Source organism: Sinocyclocheilus rhinocerous, unplaced genomic scaffold, assembly GCF_001515625.1.
Source record: "Sinocyclocheilus rhinocerous isolate Xijiao unplaced genomic scaffold, SAMN03320098_v1.1 scaffold200, whole genome shotgun sequence".
Classification (NCBI taxonomy): Eukaryota; Metazoa; Chordata; class Actinopteri; order Cypriniformes; family Cyprinidae; genus Sinocyclocheilus; species Sinocyclocheilus rhinocerous.
In genome coordinates, this window is record NW_015641014.1 from 1353753 (window position 1) to 1368852 (window position 15100).

At 36.4% G+C, this 15100-nt stretch overlaps 1 protein-coding gene across 1 annotated transcript in view; it reads right to left on the reverse strand.

Moving 5' to 3' along the window:
• Window positions 1-10928, reverse strand: part of LOC107753701 (carbohydrate sulfotransferase 8-like) — a 61559-nt gene extending 50631 nt beyond the window's left edge. The window contains exon 1 of the mRNA XM_016569914.1: window positions 10685-10928. The gene's annotated coding sequence lies outside the window, so the exon portion shown is untranslated. The remainder of the gene's footprint in view (window positions 1-10684) is intronic.
• Window positions 10929-15100: the final 4172 nt, after the last annotated feature.

Consider the following 15100-nt stretch of genomic DNA (forward strand, 5'->3'; position numbering starts at 1 on the left):
CATGTGAATCCTCATGTTCTGTTGTTTGCTGCTTTTTGCGCATGTAAAATTAATCCCCGGGAAACAAATGTTAGTATTTTTAACGGGTCACAGACACTTATCCATTCTAATTTATTTCAATTCTAATTTAAAGTAATCTTGTCGGTTAACGGTTAATAATCGGTTAATGAGCGTCGGTTGTCGGTTAGGAAAAATAACCGAAATGAACATCCCTACTAAGAATATTTGATTAGTATAAATTATAAAACAATAGATACACTGTTCAAAATCAAGATTAAAAGGAGCACATTTTTAGTGAACTAGTGAACTATGGGGTTATGTAATATACAAAAAAGGCTGGGAATCACTATATTCTGGATATTCAGAATAAAATCCTGAAATAAAAAGTTTTGTCCAATCTTCCTCTGCTTAGGAAAAACTGTATTGACTCCCAGGCATGTGTGATATTAACCTGCGTGGATTAATGATTAGAGACCCGCCAAAGCCTTTTCATTTACAGATCACAGCATTTTTTCATTAAGTAAACTGCTGCTAGAACATGATGGAGGAAGGGCCGTGATTACTTGGGGATCAAAGGAAGGACAGAGAGGGAGGTTAAACCTGGTCATATGTGTACACAGAACCCTCATCCATCAACTGCCTTCCGCATGGATATACTGAATAATCCGTAAAAAGAGCATGAATCTCAAAAATCTCCTCAATTTCTTTCTCATCTCATCTCGTCTCTAAAATCTATGCCCACCCATTTTGGTTTCATAAATCAAACACATTGGCACTGTATTTGCAGACAGTTCGTTGTAGGCTATATCTTATAATCCATAGCTGTCACCCATCAGTAATTACTTGCACCACGTGATTGTTAAACTGGGATTTAGGGTGATCTGTTTATTACAAAACACCTTGTCATGAGGTACAGACGATCTTTTATCAGTCATTAGAGTGTTGTGTGGTGTGAATCACCAATACAGATTATGCATTATGTGGGAACCTTGAACATTCATTATTCAGTAATTCATAATTACAAAATGTCATGCATTTCTGAAAAAAATTTAATTCTTCTACTTTTTATGTTTACTTTTATATAATTTTCATTTCTATCATTTATGCATGATATTTAACTTTTTTTTTTTTTTGCATAAAGGAAACTTTACGATTGTTGTCCATAAGTAATGTGTACATAAGGGATTAAAGGGGTCATATGATGCGATTTCATTTTTCCTTTCTCTTTGGAGTGTTACAAGCTCTTGGTGCATAAAGAAGATCTGTAAAGTTGCAAAGACTAAAGTCTCAAATCCAAAGAAATCTTGCCAAATCTTTATAAAAGTTAGCCACACCTACCTAAAACAGCTAGTTATAACACGCCCCCACATATCTACGTCGCTATGTGGGAAGATTTGCATAGCGCCGCCCAAATGTTCACGCAAAGAAAGAAGGCGTAACTTTTATTCTCGCTGTAGTATTGTTGCCGCCGCCACCATGTCGTGAAGGCGCTGTTTGCTTCGTTGTGAAAGCCAAACTACTTTGTTTGGCCTTCCAAAAGAGGACGATATCGCTTCGTCATGCCTGGAGCTGATCCGTGCTGGTCGCTGAGGAAAGACTTCACGCTGTCGATCACCGGATCGGCTTTCACCGTTGCCACAGGCATCACAATATGGTAAGGGACGTAACAATTCCGTCACACGCTTGAGGAATTCGGCCAATCACAACGCACTGGATAGCTAGCCAATCAGAGCACACCTCGCTTTTTCAGACCGATGAGCTTTGTAAAAATCTACGCGTTTCAGAAAGGCGGGGCATAGAGGAGAAACAATAATGTACAGTATGTGGAAAATAATGTGTTTTTTGAACCTTAAACCGCATAAACACATTTCATTACACCAAATACACAAAATAATGTTCTTTTTAGCAGCATCATATGACCCCTTTAAAGGTGCAGTAGGAGATCTTGGAAAATAATAACTTTAGCCTGATAGCACTGAAAGCGGACGTCCCACCCTCTCAACAATCGCCGTCTAAAGCCACGCCCCCTGAATGCATATAAGCTCACAGACCAGAATACCAGAGACAACATTACTACAATAGGCTACATCAGCGGTTCCCAATTCCAGTCCTTGTTCCAAAGTGAAGTAAACGTCAACGGATTTCCCCCGCTCAGGGAGTAGGGAGCAATGAACACTGTGTAGGGATCATATCGATCGGAACACAGTTAATGCACGTAGTTCACTTCTAACGAGCTGGTTATCTGAATCGGGTGTGTTAACTAAGCGAGACATTCAAAATATGCAGAGCGGGGGGCGCGAGGACTGGATTAACCGCTGGGCTACATCATGTGTCATTCACCGGTGAGAAAACTTTAAAAGTACTACAATACCAGGAAGGAAGATCGGTTTGTTGATGTTCGTCTGCCATTGTCGCTCTGTCTGCACAGTGTGCGTGAACGCGCTGATGATACATTGACAGGCAGGTAGGAAAGCCAATTAAAACGTTCGGACCGAGCGTTTTGATTGGACGAACATTTCTTGGCCCTATGCCTTCCACAGAATATATAAATACAGATAAATACATTTAGACCACTTGACTTAATGATTGCTATCGTGATGTGAAGAGACTTTCAACCAGCATAACAAAAAAAAATTTCTGAAGACAATCACCTATTGCACCTTTAACATTATTTAAATACAGCACAGAAAATGACAATAAATTTCAAAATGATTCATTAACATTTACCACAGACTTGTTTGTTGCCCTGCTTCACACAGACACTGGCAATTTGGGCATCATCTGAAATTGCAATTTAATAAAAATATACAATTTCTCGCAAATACGATAATTCTGACTCCATTTGAAGGCTACATACTGTATATCATATCCTTAATAAAATGAAACCATGAATATTTAACAGTCCTTTTTTCATTTAAATCAAATTAAGTATGGCATCTAATTAGACTAAGATGCAACCTGCTGAGTATATATTCCCTAATGTCCTAAGAGACTCACTGCCATAGTAACCAGCCCCATGCGAGTCTCCAGATGCTACTGTCTGCCACTGCTCTCACTCAGGTTCTTTTAACCTTCTACTACCCATTGACCTTATCGTGATTTTTTCAAGCAGGACATTTTCCCATTCTTGTTGATCCTAGAACAAAATCATGGTTTTAGTTATCATATCCCTCTAAATATAAGGGTGGTTATAGAAATGGTTTCTTCATTGGAACAGATGTAGAGAAATTTAGCATAACATCACTTGATCACCAGTAGATCCTCTGTAGTGAATGGGTGCCGTCAGAATGAGAGTCCAAACAGCTGATAAAAACATCACAATAATCCACAAATAAATTACACGAATCCAGTCCAGCAATTAATGTCCAGTAAACTCTGCATGATTGTAAGAAACAAATCTATCATTAAAACATTTCAACTTTGAAATGTCGCTTCTGGCTAAAATACACAGAAGTGGACTCATAATTCATAATAATGCTTCCTCCAGTGAAAAAAATCCATCTCCTGTTGTCCGCTCACATCAAAATATACCAACATATTTGTTTACAACAGTTTTGGCCAGTTTTATCACTTGTAAATTGTGCTTAATCTGTGCATATTTATCTCCTGATTCAGTAAATACAACTTTTTCACTAGAGACAAATATTATGGATAGAAGACTCGTATTTTAAGTGCAAGCAACAGTTTAAATTTAGTAACATCTTGAAGATTTGTTCATTACAAACATGCAGCTTTTCACCTCACAAGATGTTAATTGATGGACTGGAGTCATGTGGATTATTGTGATGTTTTTATTAGCTGTTTTGACTCATTCTGACAGCACCCATTCACTGCAGAGTATCCACTGGTGAGCAAGTGATATAATGCTACATTTCTACAAATCTGTTCCAATGAAGAAACTCATCTACATGTTGGATGGACTGAGGCTGAGTAAATCTTCAGCAAATTTTCATTTATGTGTGAACTATTCCTTTAATTACCATGTTACCATGTTTGTTTGATGTTGATCCAAATACATGTCCTGCTTGGCCAAATCATGGTCAACACATATGACCATCACCCAGAGGAAACTCTCATCCAGGTCCTGTTCTAGCACTACAGGTTCTCGTCTCTTACCAAGCTGCACATGACACACAAAATGATCAGTGCTGACAGGTCAGTCATCACTATGCCTTGCTCTCCCTCTCTGCCCTGTCATCTTGCGACCGGCCTCATGTTGTGACAGTGTAAATTACATCAGTCACTGCACTGGGGCGAACACATACTCGTGCACTCATCCGATACACACGTGAAATACACTCTGCTTGCTCACAACGTAATACAGACTGTGTTTTAACAAATCTAGTTCTTTCCCTCTCACACACGCAGATGCACACACACACCGTACGGCTCAGCACCATATGTTGACCACTGGAGTCATGTGGATTATTGTGATGTTTTTATTAGCTGTTTTGACTCATTCTGACAGCACCCATTCACTGCAGAGTATCCACTGGTGAGCAAGTGATATAATGCTACATTTCTACAAATCTGTTCCAATGAAGAAACTCATCTACATGTTGGATGGACTGAGGCTGAGTAAATCTTCAGCAAATTTTCATTTATGTGTGAACTATTCCTTTAATTACCATGTTACCATGTTTGTTTGATGTTGATCCAAATACATGTCCTGCTTGGCCAAATCATGGTCAACACATATGACCATCACCCAGAGGAAACTCTCATCCAGGTCCTGTTCTAGCACTACAGGTTCTCGTCTCTTACCAAGCTGCACATGACACACAAAATGATCAGTGCTGACAGGTCAGTCATCACTATGCCTTGCTCTCCCTCTCTGCCCTGTCATCTTGCGACCGGCCTCATGTTGTGACAGTGTAAATTACATCAGTCACTGCACTGGGGCGAACACATACTCATGCACTCATCCGATACACATGTGAAATACACTCTGCTTGCTCACTACGTAATACCGACTGTGTTTTAACAACTTGAGTTCTTTCCCTCTCACACGCAGATGCACACACACACACACACGGCTCAGCACCATATGTTGACCTCCCTTACACATGAGGTGCTCTGGCCCTGAAGGGAAATAAATTACACACTAATATTACTGTGCAGTGGCACGCTTCTCCAAAAGACAGATGTTTACTCGGGATGATCTTTAAACAACAGCTCCAGACTTTTCACATCTTTCCCTCTCCTTAATGCTGGTCAAAGCTCACTGTCCCCTGACCATGAATATTGCTGTAACTGCTGGTCTAAGTCAGTTTCCTTACCCCTAATCTAAATCTTAATAACTAGTGAGAAAGGAAAAACTGAGCTGAAATAATTTTACAAATGAAAGCAAATTTTAAATAAACAAAAGGAGTGCAATTTGCGGATTAACGCATTAACACATTTTGCTTTGGTAGGTAGGACAGGGTTTTGTATTTATCCTTTATGTGGGTTGCCATGACAGTGGAAAACACATTACATTATGCTTGATCTTCAGTTGCTTCATTAATTAGCAAAAACAACGTGAGTACTGCTATATGCAGCCATTTGAATGTATGGTTCTAAATGGCAGGAAATCTATTTTAGGCACATTCCACTAATGACGCACACTTTGGTGTCCTATAACTTTATTAATGCATTAGAGACACAAATACCACATTTCTTTGTACGAAGGACTGTTATCTAACATAAAATTAAGCTTGCATGAAAAGTATCCAGTTTTATTAACATCTCATTGTTTCAAGCTGTTTTAAAACAATGTGTATTGTGCAAAGTGCTACAGTATAAAAATAAAATTTACTTAACTTGACTAAACACAGAAAACATTCCTACCTAAAATGGGGGTTTTGGTCTGTCCCACCACAGAGTTTTTGACCTTATCAACAATTGCTCCTCCCCTCGAATGCAGATGAGCCAGTGGCAGTTGAGTATCAATTGCATGGGGACCGGAAATCAGACATCTTTAGGTTTCCACGTTATAGAGAAACCTTGGAAGATCTGAAGCTCTCATCGGTTTAATGGTGTTTATGCTACAAAAAATGGCAAAACGATGTGCCTGGGGGACTTGTAAAACAGGTATCCTGAATGGATATGCAATGGAATTTGGCATTTATTTTATTATTCAACATTCATTTTCTGATCGTCATACTCTCATTAAGTTGAAATTTTCATCTGCTCAAGCAGAAGGATAATGTCATCTTGTGCTTCAACAAGGGATCTCTAGCTAAAACTAGCAAACGTTAAAGTTAGTGAGTCCATGCTAATGTACAAACCTAAATAGCTAACTGTTCTCACGTCATGTACAGTGTAGGTCAAAAACACATAAACGAAGGTCTACATTTAAGTGCCTCTCTCCGTATTAAACTAGTTAAATGTAAATTAATTTAATCTTACCCTTGTCATCTGCGATCATGACGACCGAAAGGCTGATGATACACGGGGCAAGTTTTTGAGCAATATTGCTGGGCAAATTTGGGCAATGTTGCTGTCAACGGGCAACCAGGTGAGACACAGGGCCCACGACCGATTTAAAGTATCCAGATAGAAATCTGTTACCCATTCTCAATGGAAAAGTGCCCAAGCAGCATTGCTCAAAAAAAGTCGCCTGGCAAAATTGCTCAAAGAGTTGTCCCATGTATCATCAGCCTAACATGACTTCTCTCGCATACATTGTGATCTGTAAACACTCAAGATTTTTTCTGTAAAAAATCTTTTATATATCCCTCCATGGCATATTTAAGTCCCACTTGAATCATGCTCCTCGATGAGAGGTGGTCCTTCTGTGTCCAAAATGTATCTTCTTGGGACAAGGTTTTCACACTGACAGCTGTCATTGTAAGACAGTGAGCAACTCCATTTTTTTGTTCAAGTAACAGTAGAGCAACAGTAACTAAAGGGGCTTACCGATAGGTCAATTCAAATGCATAATTTTGATATAATCCATAATCCAATGTAATATTCCTTATATTTGTGACATTTGAGAAGTAACATCATCTTGACCATTCTACAGCATTACGGAATGACAAGTGAAAGTGAAATTTGAACACAAATTGTTGTGTTGACTTAATTTATCAAGCTAAACCATTCTCTCTCTCTCACACACACACACACACACACACACACACACACACATATATCAGGCCCAATTTTATACCCTGCTCATGGAGAGCATGTTTAAATGAATTATTTAAGAATAAAAATATAAGATATGCATTGGAAGATCTACACAGCAGTCTTCATAGCTTTACCCTGCATCGCCTATGTCACCAGCCTATATTCCATTCAGACAGTGTGACGAGCAGATCTTTTGAATGTCAAACCCCTCATCCTCTCAGGGCCTGACTAATCATAAAGAGTGAGAACTTGTCTTTTTACCTTCTCTCTGAGTTTTCGGATTTTGTCCTTGACATTCAGACAGCAGAGTCTGTCATGAGGCTCACAGAGGAATACTGTGTGGGTGCGAGGTGTGTGGGGCTGAAGAGCTGGTGAAGACTTGTGTTAGTGTGGGAATGTGTGTGTGTAATTCCAGTTTGGATTCTCTGCAGCTATTAAAAAACATTAAAGTGATACTCCGTCAAGCAGGGCTGAACTGCTGTCTAAGTAATTACTGCAGTGCTCTGAGAAAATAAATTGATATTATATTGTTGAGTTACTAGTCCACTTTTGAATACAACATGCATCATAGAAAGAAATGTCTGTGAAGTCATTCAATTACTGTAGCACTACAGAAGTCAATAACATGCACCAGTCCATAGAGCCCTTTGAGGTTTTAATAACAATTTATAACCTCCATAGTTACAGATGAACAAAACATAACAGACTTTTAAGTCTGTAGAAAGGCTCCACGATTTGGGGGAAAAAAATTGAATTGCGATTTTTCTGATAAAAACAAAATTCAGGTTTAAATTTTAAGTTTTTGCTGTGTTTGGGCTGCACAATTTGGCCAAAACTTTGTGATTATACATCAATATGGATATAAAATAATAATAATAATAACAATAACAATAAAAGTTATTATTATTATTAAATAAAAATAAAAATGCTAAAATAAAAATATAATAATAAATATTACTAGTATTACTACTTAGTAATTTTTCACTGTAAAAAGTGTTTCCAATTTCGGCCTTATTCCAATTAATTGTGCAGCTCATGAGTTTTAATAAACAATGGCAATGACACCGAATTTAACCTAAATCAACATCAGATTAAAATAATATGCCAGATGACTACTACTGTTGTTAATATGTTTGGTCTACAAATAAACACTAAGCAGCAAAAGATAATGGCAATTCAAAAAGTATGCATCACAAACATATCTACAATGTATGATGGAAAACAACTAGGATCCCGTCATCTTAAACGCACCGAGTGTACAGCCAAAACAGAAACCAAAGTGATTTCTGTTCTTAAGTGGTTGTTTTAAAATGTTACGACTCTCTGCGGCCTCCGCAAACAGCAAACATCCATTAGTATAATGCTAAAAAATGCATGAGTTGTCCCACAAGTATTGTTTCCACTGAATTCAGGAGGCTATAATATAGGCAATTTCTATGGCAGTGAAAGTAAAAATAACCCTCTGCATAGACCAGGGTGAAATACAGGAGAAACTGTTACTAGACAAAGTGATCTGATAATGACCAAATGTTGGGCAGCCAATCAAATCAATCCCCTTTGTGGGGGAAAAGAAGATCTCCGACATTCATAACTCACTCACTGGGTGAATAGTTGATGACCCAGATTAAAGATTAAACTTAAATTTATTTTTAAATTGTTAAAAGAGACATACATTTGGTAGATGTGCCATATAAAGTGACTTTAAATAAATATTTTGGGTTCAGTAAAATTAAGCTTAATCGACAGCAATTAAAGTGAATGGAGCCAATGCATAATAGTAAAATACTCACCATTTCAATAGCAGCCTATAGCCGCTAGTCATAGACTTAACAATATATGTGCTAACATTATTTTAAGGTGAAAAACAACTGCTTACTAACATTTGTATAAAGTCATTTGTATATTAAATTGTACAACTTTATTGCCATGACAATGTAATGCTGTAACCCTAAAATGACTATAAAAATGGTTTAATTTCTAGCTCAAATAGCCTACTACATAAGTTTTAACAGAAGAATTGATATTTTAAAGTGTTTAGGTGTTTTATAAAACTACACTGTAAAAAAAATGTTGTAGGATTTACTTTTAAACCAATTTCACCAAGAAATTGCTAGTAAATTTTACAAATAAATACAAAAAAGTAACACATTTAATTAAACATTATTTTTTAAGTAGAAAGACTGAAATATAATTGTTTTTGTAAAACATACTCCAATAATCTTTTTATTTACAACTTCAAAAAATTATTTTTTTTACAGTAAGCTTCACATTTATGCTTTTATATCCCCCCAAAAATGGCCCCATTCACAATTTTTCAAATTATATTTTATTTATTTTAGATTATATTTATTTATTTGGAAGAACAGGGTAAATAAAAATCAAAAGACATTTTAAAAACTCAGCAGCAATTTAATTCCATCAAACTATTTTTTTGAAAGCTTTTCAGAATGATTTATGACACAATGCACATAGACATGAGACAGTGGCTGGTCAAATTGTTTCAATATCAACCACTCCTTTGTTTATCATTATCGTTTGGAAAACACAGAACATGTGCTAGAAGGTCTTGTCCTCTGAGCACATCTATTTCTTAACTAGAAGCTGGTGGGGACATGTCACCATCCTATTTATAGCCTGCCGAGAAATAATTCAAAGGAATCAGTGAAGATCTCTTAAATCTTCCCTTTCAGAGTCCTACACAGAATGAAAAAGGGGAATGTCTCTTTCTGCCTCAAAAGCCATCTGTATGAGACAGTGAAGCACACCTCTGAAAAGGTGTGAGTTATATCATGGACATCAGTGATGGATGTGGCATCTGTTGGACAGACAGAACAGCACACATGGCGCTTGTTTCCAACTGTGACGGGCAATACAAAATTGAAGCTCTTTTTCCAAAAGAACTTTCAAAAGTGAATTTAAATGCATGTTGAAATAAGAACTAAATTCTCTTAAAGGGACAGTACACCCAAAAATGACAACTCTGTCATTCTAAAAGATTTTCTTTGCAGTTACCATTCACATTTTATTTTATGGGGAAAAAATGAAATGGTGAATGACTGATGCTTTTTTTTTTAGTTCTTATGCAGAGGGAAGTTATGTACAGTTTTAATGGAGACAGAATTTAGGCAAACTATCCCTTTAATCCAATTGAAAATAAATACACAAGCATCATTTAAAAACATTGACTTGCTGACACTCAGTCTAACGGTTAGAAGAACGGGCTGAGTCAGACTTCAGTCCAACAGATGCTTAGAAAGCCGACTTGTTCAACTCATTAAAGTGACATTCATCATTTCCACTTGAACAACCCATCGAATGAAACAACATTAACGTTACTGCCCTACAGTCAAACAATATAAGTAATTGCCACTCAAACTAGCGATACTGACTGCGTTTCTACTTATTCTCACAATTTCTGTTTCCTCACTCACTTCTCCTCAACACCGCAGTCCAAACTCGGACATTTGTACCCTCTTACCTCTTTGAAGCTCAAATTTCTGGCCTGGAGGATCTATTTCTACTCTTTCCTGTAGGAATAAACACGAAAAAACCGTTAGCACACGCAAACACTTACCTCAACAATCTTCATAAGGATCAAATGTGCCGCTGTAGGCGCTCCACTTCGCTTGGGCTGGCTGAATTAAACGGTTCAAATTTCAGTAGCGAGTTAGTAACTGAAGCATGGCACGTAAATAAAACGTAGCCCGCGATAAAACGCCTATCTGCGGTCGGAATGTAACTTTAAAGCGGCTAGCAGCGGTGTTTGGAGAGATGTGAACGCTCGCGCGGCGCTCGTGTGTGTTGGGCGTGCGCATCCTGTGCTTCTATTCTCGCGCGCTCTCTAGGGACACCGATGCTGCTGCTGATATTGCCAAGCAACAGCTTCTGTAATAACCCATCAAAGTCTGACGAAGCTCAAGTTTGGCATGTTTTGTAACAGACGATAGAATTCATTTCGGATCGGATGAATTGGCATTCATAGGCAGGATCGCTCTAATTTATATTTCATCATATGTTATAGTAACTTTCATAAATATAATTAACAGACATTAAATGGGACATTGCTTATGCTTTTTATGTCCCCATTATGCATGTTTTAATATACTGGATAAAACATTAAACTCACACTTTTAAGAATGGAAATCAATTTAGTTTTCTTTTATCACATTCACAATTTTAACATTTCACTGTTTTTGGCATGCACCTTCTAAAATGAAAAAAAAGAGTAAAGTTTCTTAATTTTCTGTAATCTAAATGTTACAAATTTTTGAATGTTGCTTGAATATTACTTTCCATCTTCTTAATTTTCTTGCCATACATAGCCTAATAAAGTTATCATACAGCCTAATCAATCCAGTCATACTAATCACATTATTAATTGCATTTAGAAATTCATAATTTAATATTACAAATAAATTAATACATTTTAAAGGCCCAAGCTTGATCAGAGTATTTTATCATTTTGCATTTAATTTATATTTTTCTATTTAATTTTTAGCTAAAATTGTTCTGCATGACCAATACAATACAGTGAAGTACTGTATAACATGTCATCTTAAATACATTCAAATATAAACATCAAAGTTTCATTAAAACAACTATTTGAATGTAATGATATGTGAAGAATGATATAGGCTAGTTATATAAATATTTAGATTATTAATATATTATTACAATGTATTACCTGTAATTAGTTACAATTTCAACCATCTTGTATCCAGCTACACTATTTAAAAATAAATAAATAAATAAATTACAATTATGGACATGTTTCATGGCATATAAACTAACACTGATAAATAAGTAAGAAAAACTATAAAACTATATAGACAAATTTAAACACCCCAAAAAAAAACGAATAGACAAAAATTGAACTAAATTGCTAAATCTTTCATTAAAATTAAACCAATTTAATATTTCAAAATATTAACAAAAACTATAATAGTAGCTCAGTTATACTAAAATAACACGTATGTCATCCAACTACACTCTTCTATGCTTGTTTACTGGATGACGCTGGACAGGAGTCTATAAATAAATATAGAGTCCATAAATAAATTCAGACTCTGGGGACTGACTGATTAAAGGAACATTGCGAATTTATAAAACTGAGAATTATATCATTTTGCAGCACTGCCCTATTTTACCAAGGTATGAGAATACATAGCAAGCCCATTCACTGTTATTTTTGGTTGCATGAACAATTTATTTAAGTCTATAACACAACGCTGATTAACCTTTCTCTTGTCGATCAAATTTTATTTATGACATTATTTTGTCTATCGACTTGAGCAACTCCAAAACAATAGACTTCTACCGCCAAATGGATTAAATGATGTACCGGAGGCTGTTGTGCTACTCTATCCTGAAGGCACATATTGATTGCTTTATAAATTACTGTCAGTTTACATCATTTAATTTCTTCACTGTCACCATGAGGTAGTGCTCGCTTTTCCTTACAGCAATACATTTCACCTCGCTGCCCACAAGATAATCCATTGTTTTTTATTCACTGAAGAATATTGATCTTATGATTCAGGTCTTCTTGTTGCTCAATCCCCACAGCCCTAAAATCTCGTCTCCAGTCCAAAATGTAAGGCAACATGGGACATTTTCTTCAAGGTCCTTTAATTGAGCGTAACCATTGACGTAGCTGTTGGTTCGACCATCTAATTGTGTTTTATTTAAAGTTACTAAAACATCTTAATGAAAAGCAGTTAATAGTAACTGCAGTTATTGCAATGGTTTAAATATCTGTAGAACAATAAAAATAAAGATATTTAAGATATAGCAACACATCTCCATTAAAACCAAAACTGACTCTATTTACTTCCTTAAAGGGATAACACTGCTTTCCTTCCTGTCATTCCAAACCATAAAAATACAAAGTTCTGGCATGAAACTCTATGGCACAGTCCGACAGATCTAACTATATGACATAATGACATCATCACGTCACAGCTGATTGGTTCTCTCCTGTATCGGTAGCCAATGAGCTCGCTGCTCAACATTCAAATACTGTAGCAGCACACTTCAGAAACCCTCCACCTTCCCCAGCTCCACCTGTATAGATCTGCTATGGGGTGATCGTGTATGCTATGCGGGTTATTCATATATGTCATATGTGCAGCAGCAGTATTTCTTACATGCTCACAGCAGCATGTTGTGGATGAATTGGCAGTAGCAAATCACTGTACTTGCTCTGCCGCAGCATAAGCAGCAGCAGCAGAGTAGCAGATCTATTCCGCCAAGACCAAATACATTAACATTGTCATGTACATTACCATGCAAATCCCTCCGAGAGTTGTCATGACAGATCTTTGGTTAATCTTCATAATGCCAATTAAGATATATTAACTGAAACCTGAGGGTTTTGTCCCTCTATTCAAAGTCCAGGTAACGACAACTTCAAAGATCCAATAAAGTCATAAAGATGTCGTAAAATGAATCCATATGAATTGGGTTGTTTAATCCAAGACTTGTGAGGAGATAAGACTGATTTACTGAGCATCCATGTTTACCATATGTGATGTGCTCTATGTATGTTTGTCGATCATTGTTTAGATGTAAATAAGCCTAAATTAAATCTGTTCATCATTCATATCTATTCACAAGACTTAAATTAAACCGCTTGTTTCATATGGATACATTTTACAACACCTTTATGGCCTGTTTGGATCTTGTAAGTTTTGGTTGCTTGGACTTTCAGTGGAGGGACAGACACCTTAGGTTTCATCAAAGTCATACAGGTTTGAATTGACATGAGGATGAGTAACTGATGACAGAATTTTCATTGTTGGGTGAAGTATAACTTCAATGCATGTTCCTGTCGTATTGCACACAATTTATCAATGCAATTTATATGAAAAGAAAAAGTTTGTCTTCACAATCTTTCATCAAAATGTAACTACTACTTTTGTAGTACTGTACTACTAACTTCTACTGTAGTTAGTGTAACTACTATTACTATCTTTAAAATGACTTTCACATTCGGCTAAAAACACAACCGGCTCCATTCTGGTATATGTAAAGAGCCCTTAAAGAGAAATGGTCTTGGAAAAAAAAAAAATAAGGTGGGGGGAAAATATATTTAAATGCTGATTGCAAAAGTGTTTTTGGTCACACCAATTCTCACTAATTTTGGTTCAATTCTTGCAATCAACAAACCATGAACTACGACTTTTGCCTCAATAAACTCCTAATTTGCTGCTTATTAATAGTTAGCAAGATAGTTGTTAAGTTTAGGTATTGGGCAGGATTAGGGATGTAGAAAATGGTCATGCAGAATATGTGCTTTATAAGTACTAATAAACAGCCAATATGTTAATAATAGGCATGCTAATAAGCAGTTAATACTGTGAATTGGTCCCTGTACTCCCGTTTTTTTCTTGCAAAAGTTTTGCACTCCCTCAAGTAATTTTGCGTTCACTCACAAAACCGGAGAAACTTCTCAAAAGTTCTCAAATGTTTTCATATAAGAAGCTCACAAAAGTTTTGTAGGCAAACACGAAGTTTTTTGGGGTAACACAAAAGATTTGCAAAAGAATGTATAATTTTTCATCCCATCATATTTTTGTACAACCTACATTTTCACTTGCAAATACATTAGACAGTACATCTAGCTGCGAATACTGGCTCATATTGAATTTAACGCAATTACTGAAGAGTCCTTATTGACGTTTCAGATTATTAGCTTTTGACATCTACTCTGATTTATGATGTCATTGTTAATATGATTTTTCTGTCTAGTTTTAGGGTGGCAAATCTATCAATGACTGAGCTGGACCTGGACTCAATCATTTGCTGAACTTCTTCCTTGTATGGATCTCCAACCAATACATAATTAGTTAATGTGTAGTGCTAGAAGCTTCTTTTAGCTCACTAATGGAGCTCTTACCAGGAGATCAAATAGCAGTTCGGTCAATGATGAGGTTTGTGGATAAAAGAGATGATGATGTCATACAGCCCCGCCTGTATGATTGCAAGAGCA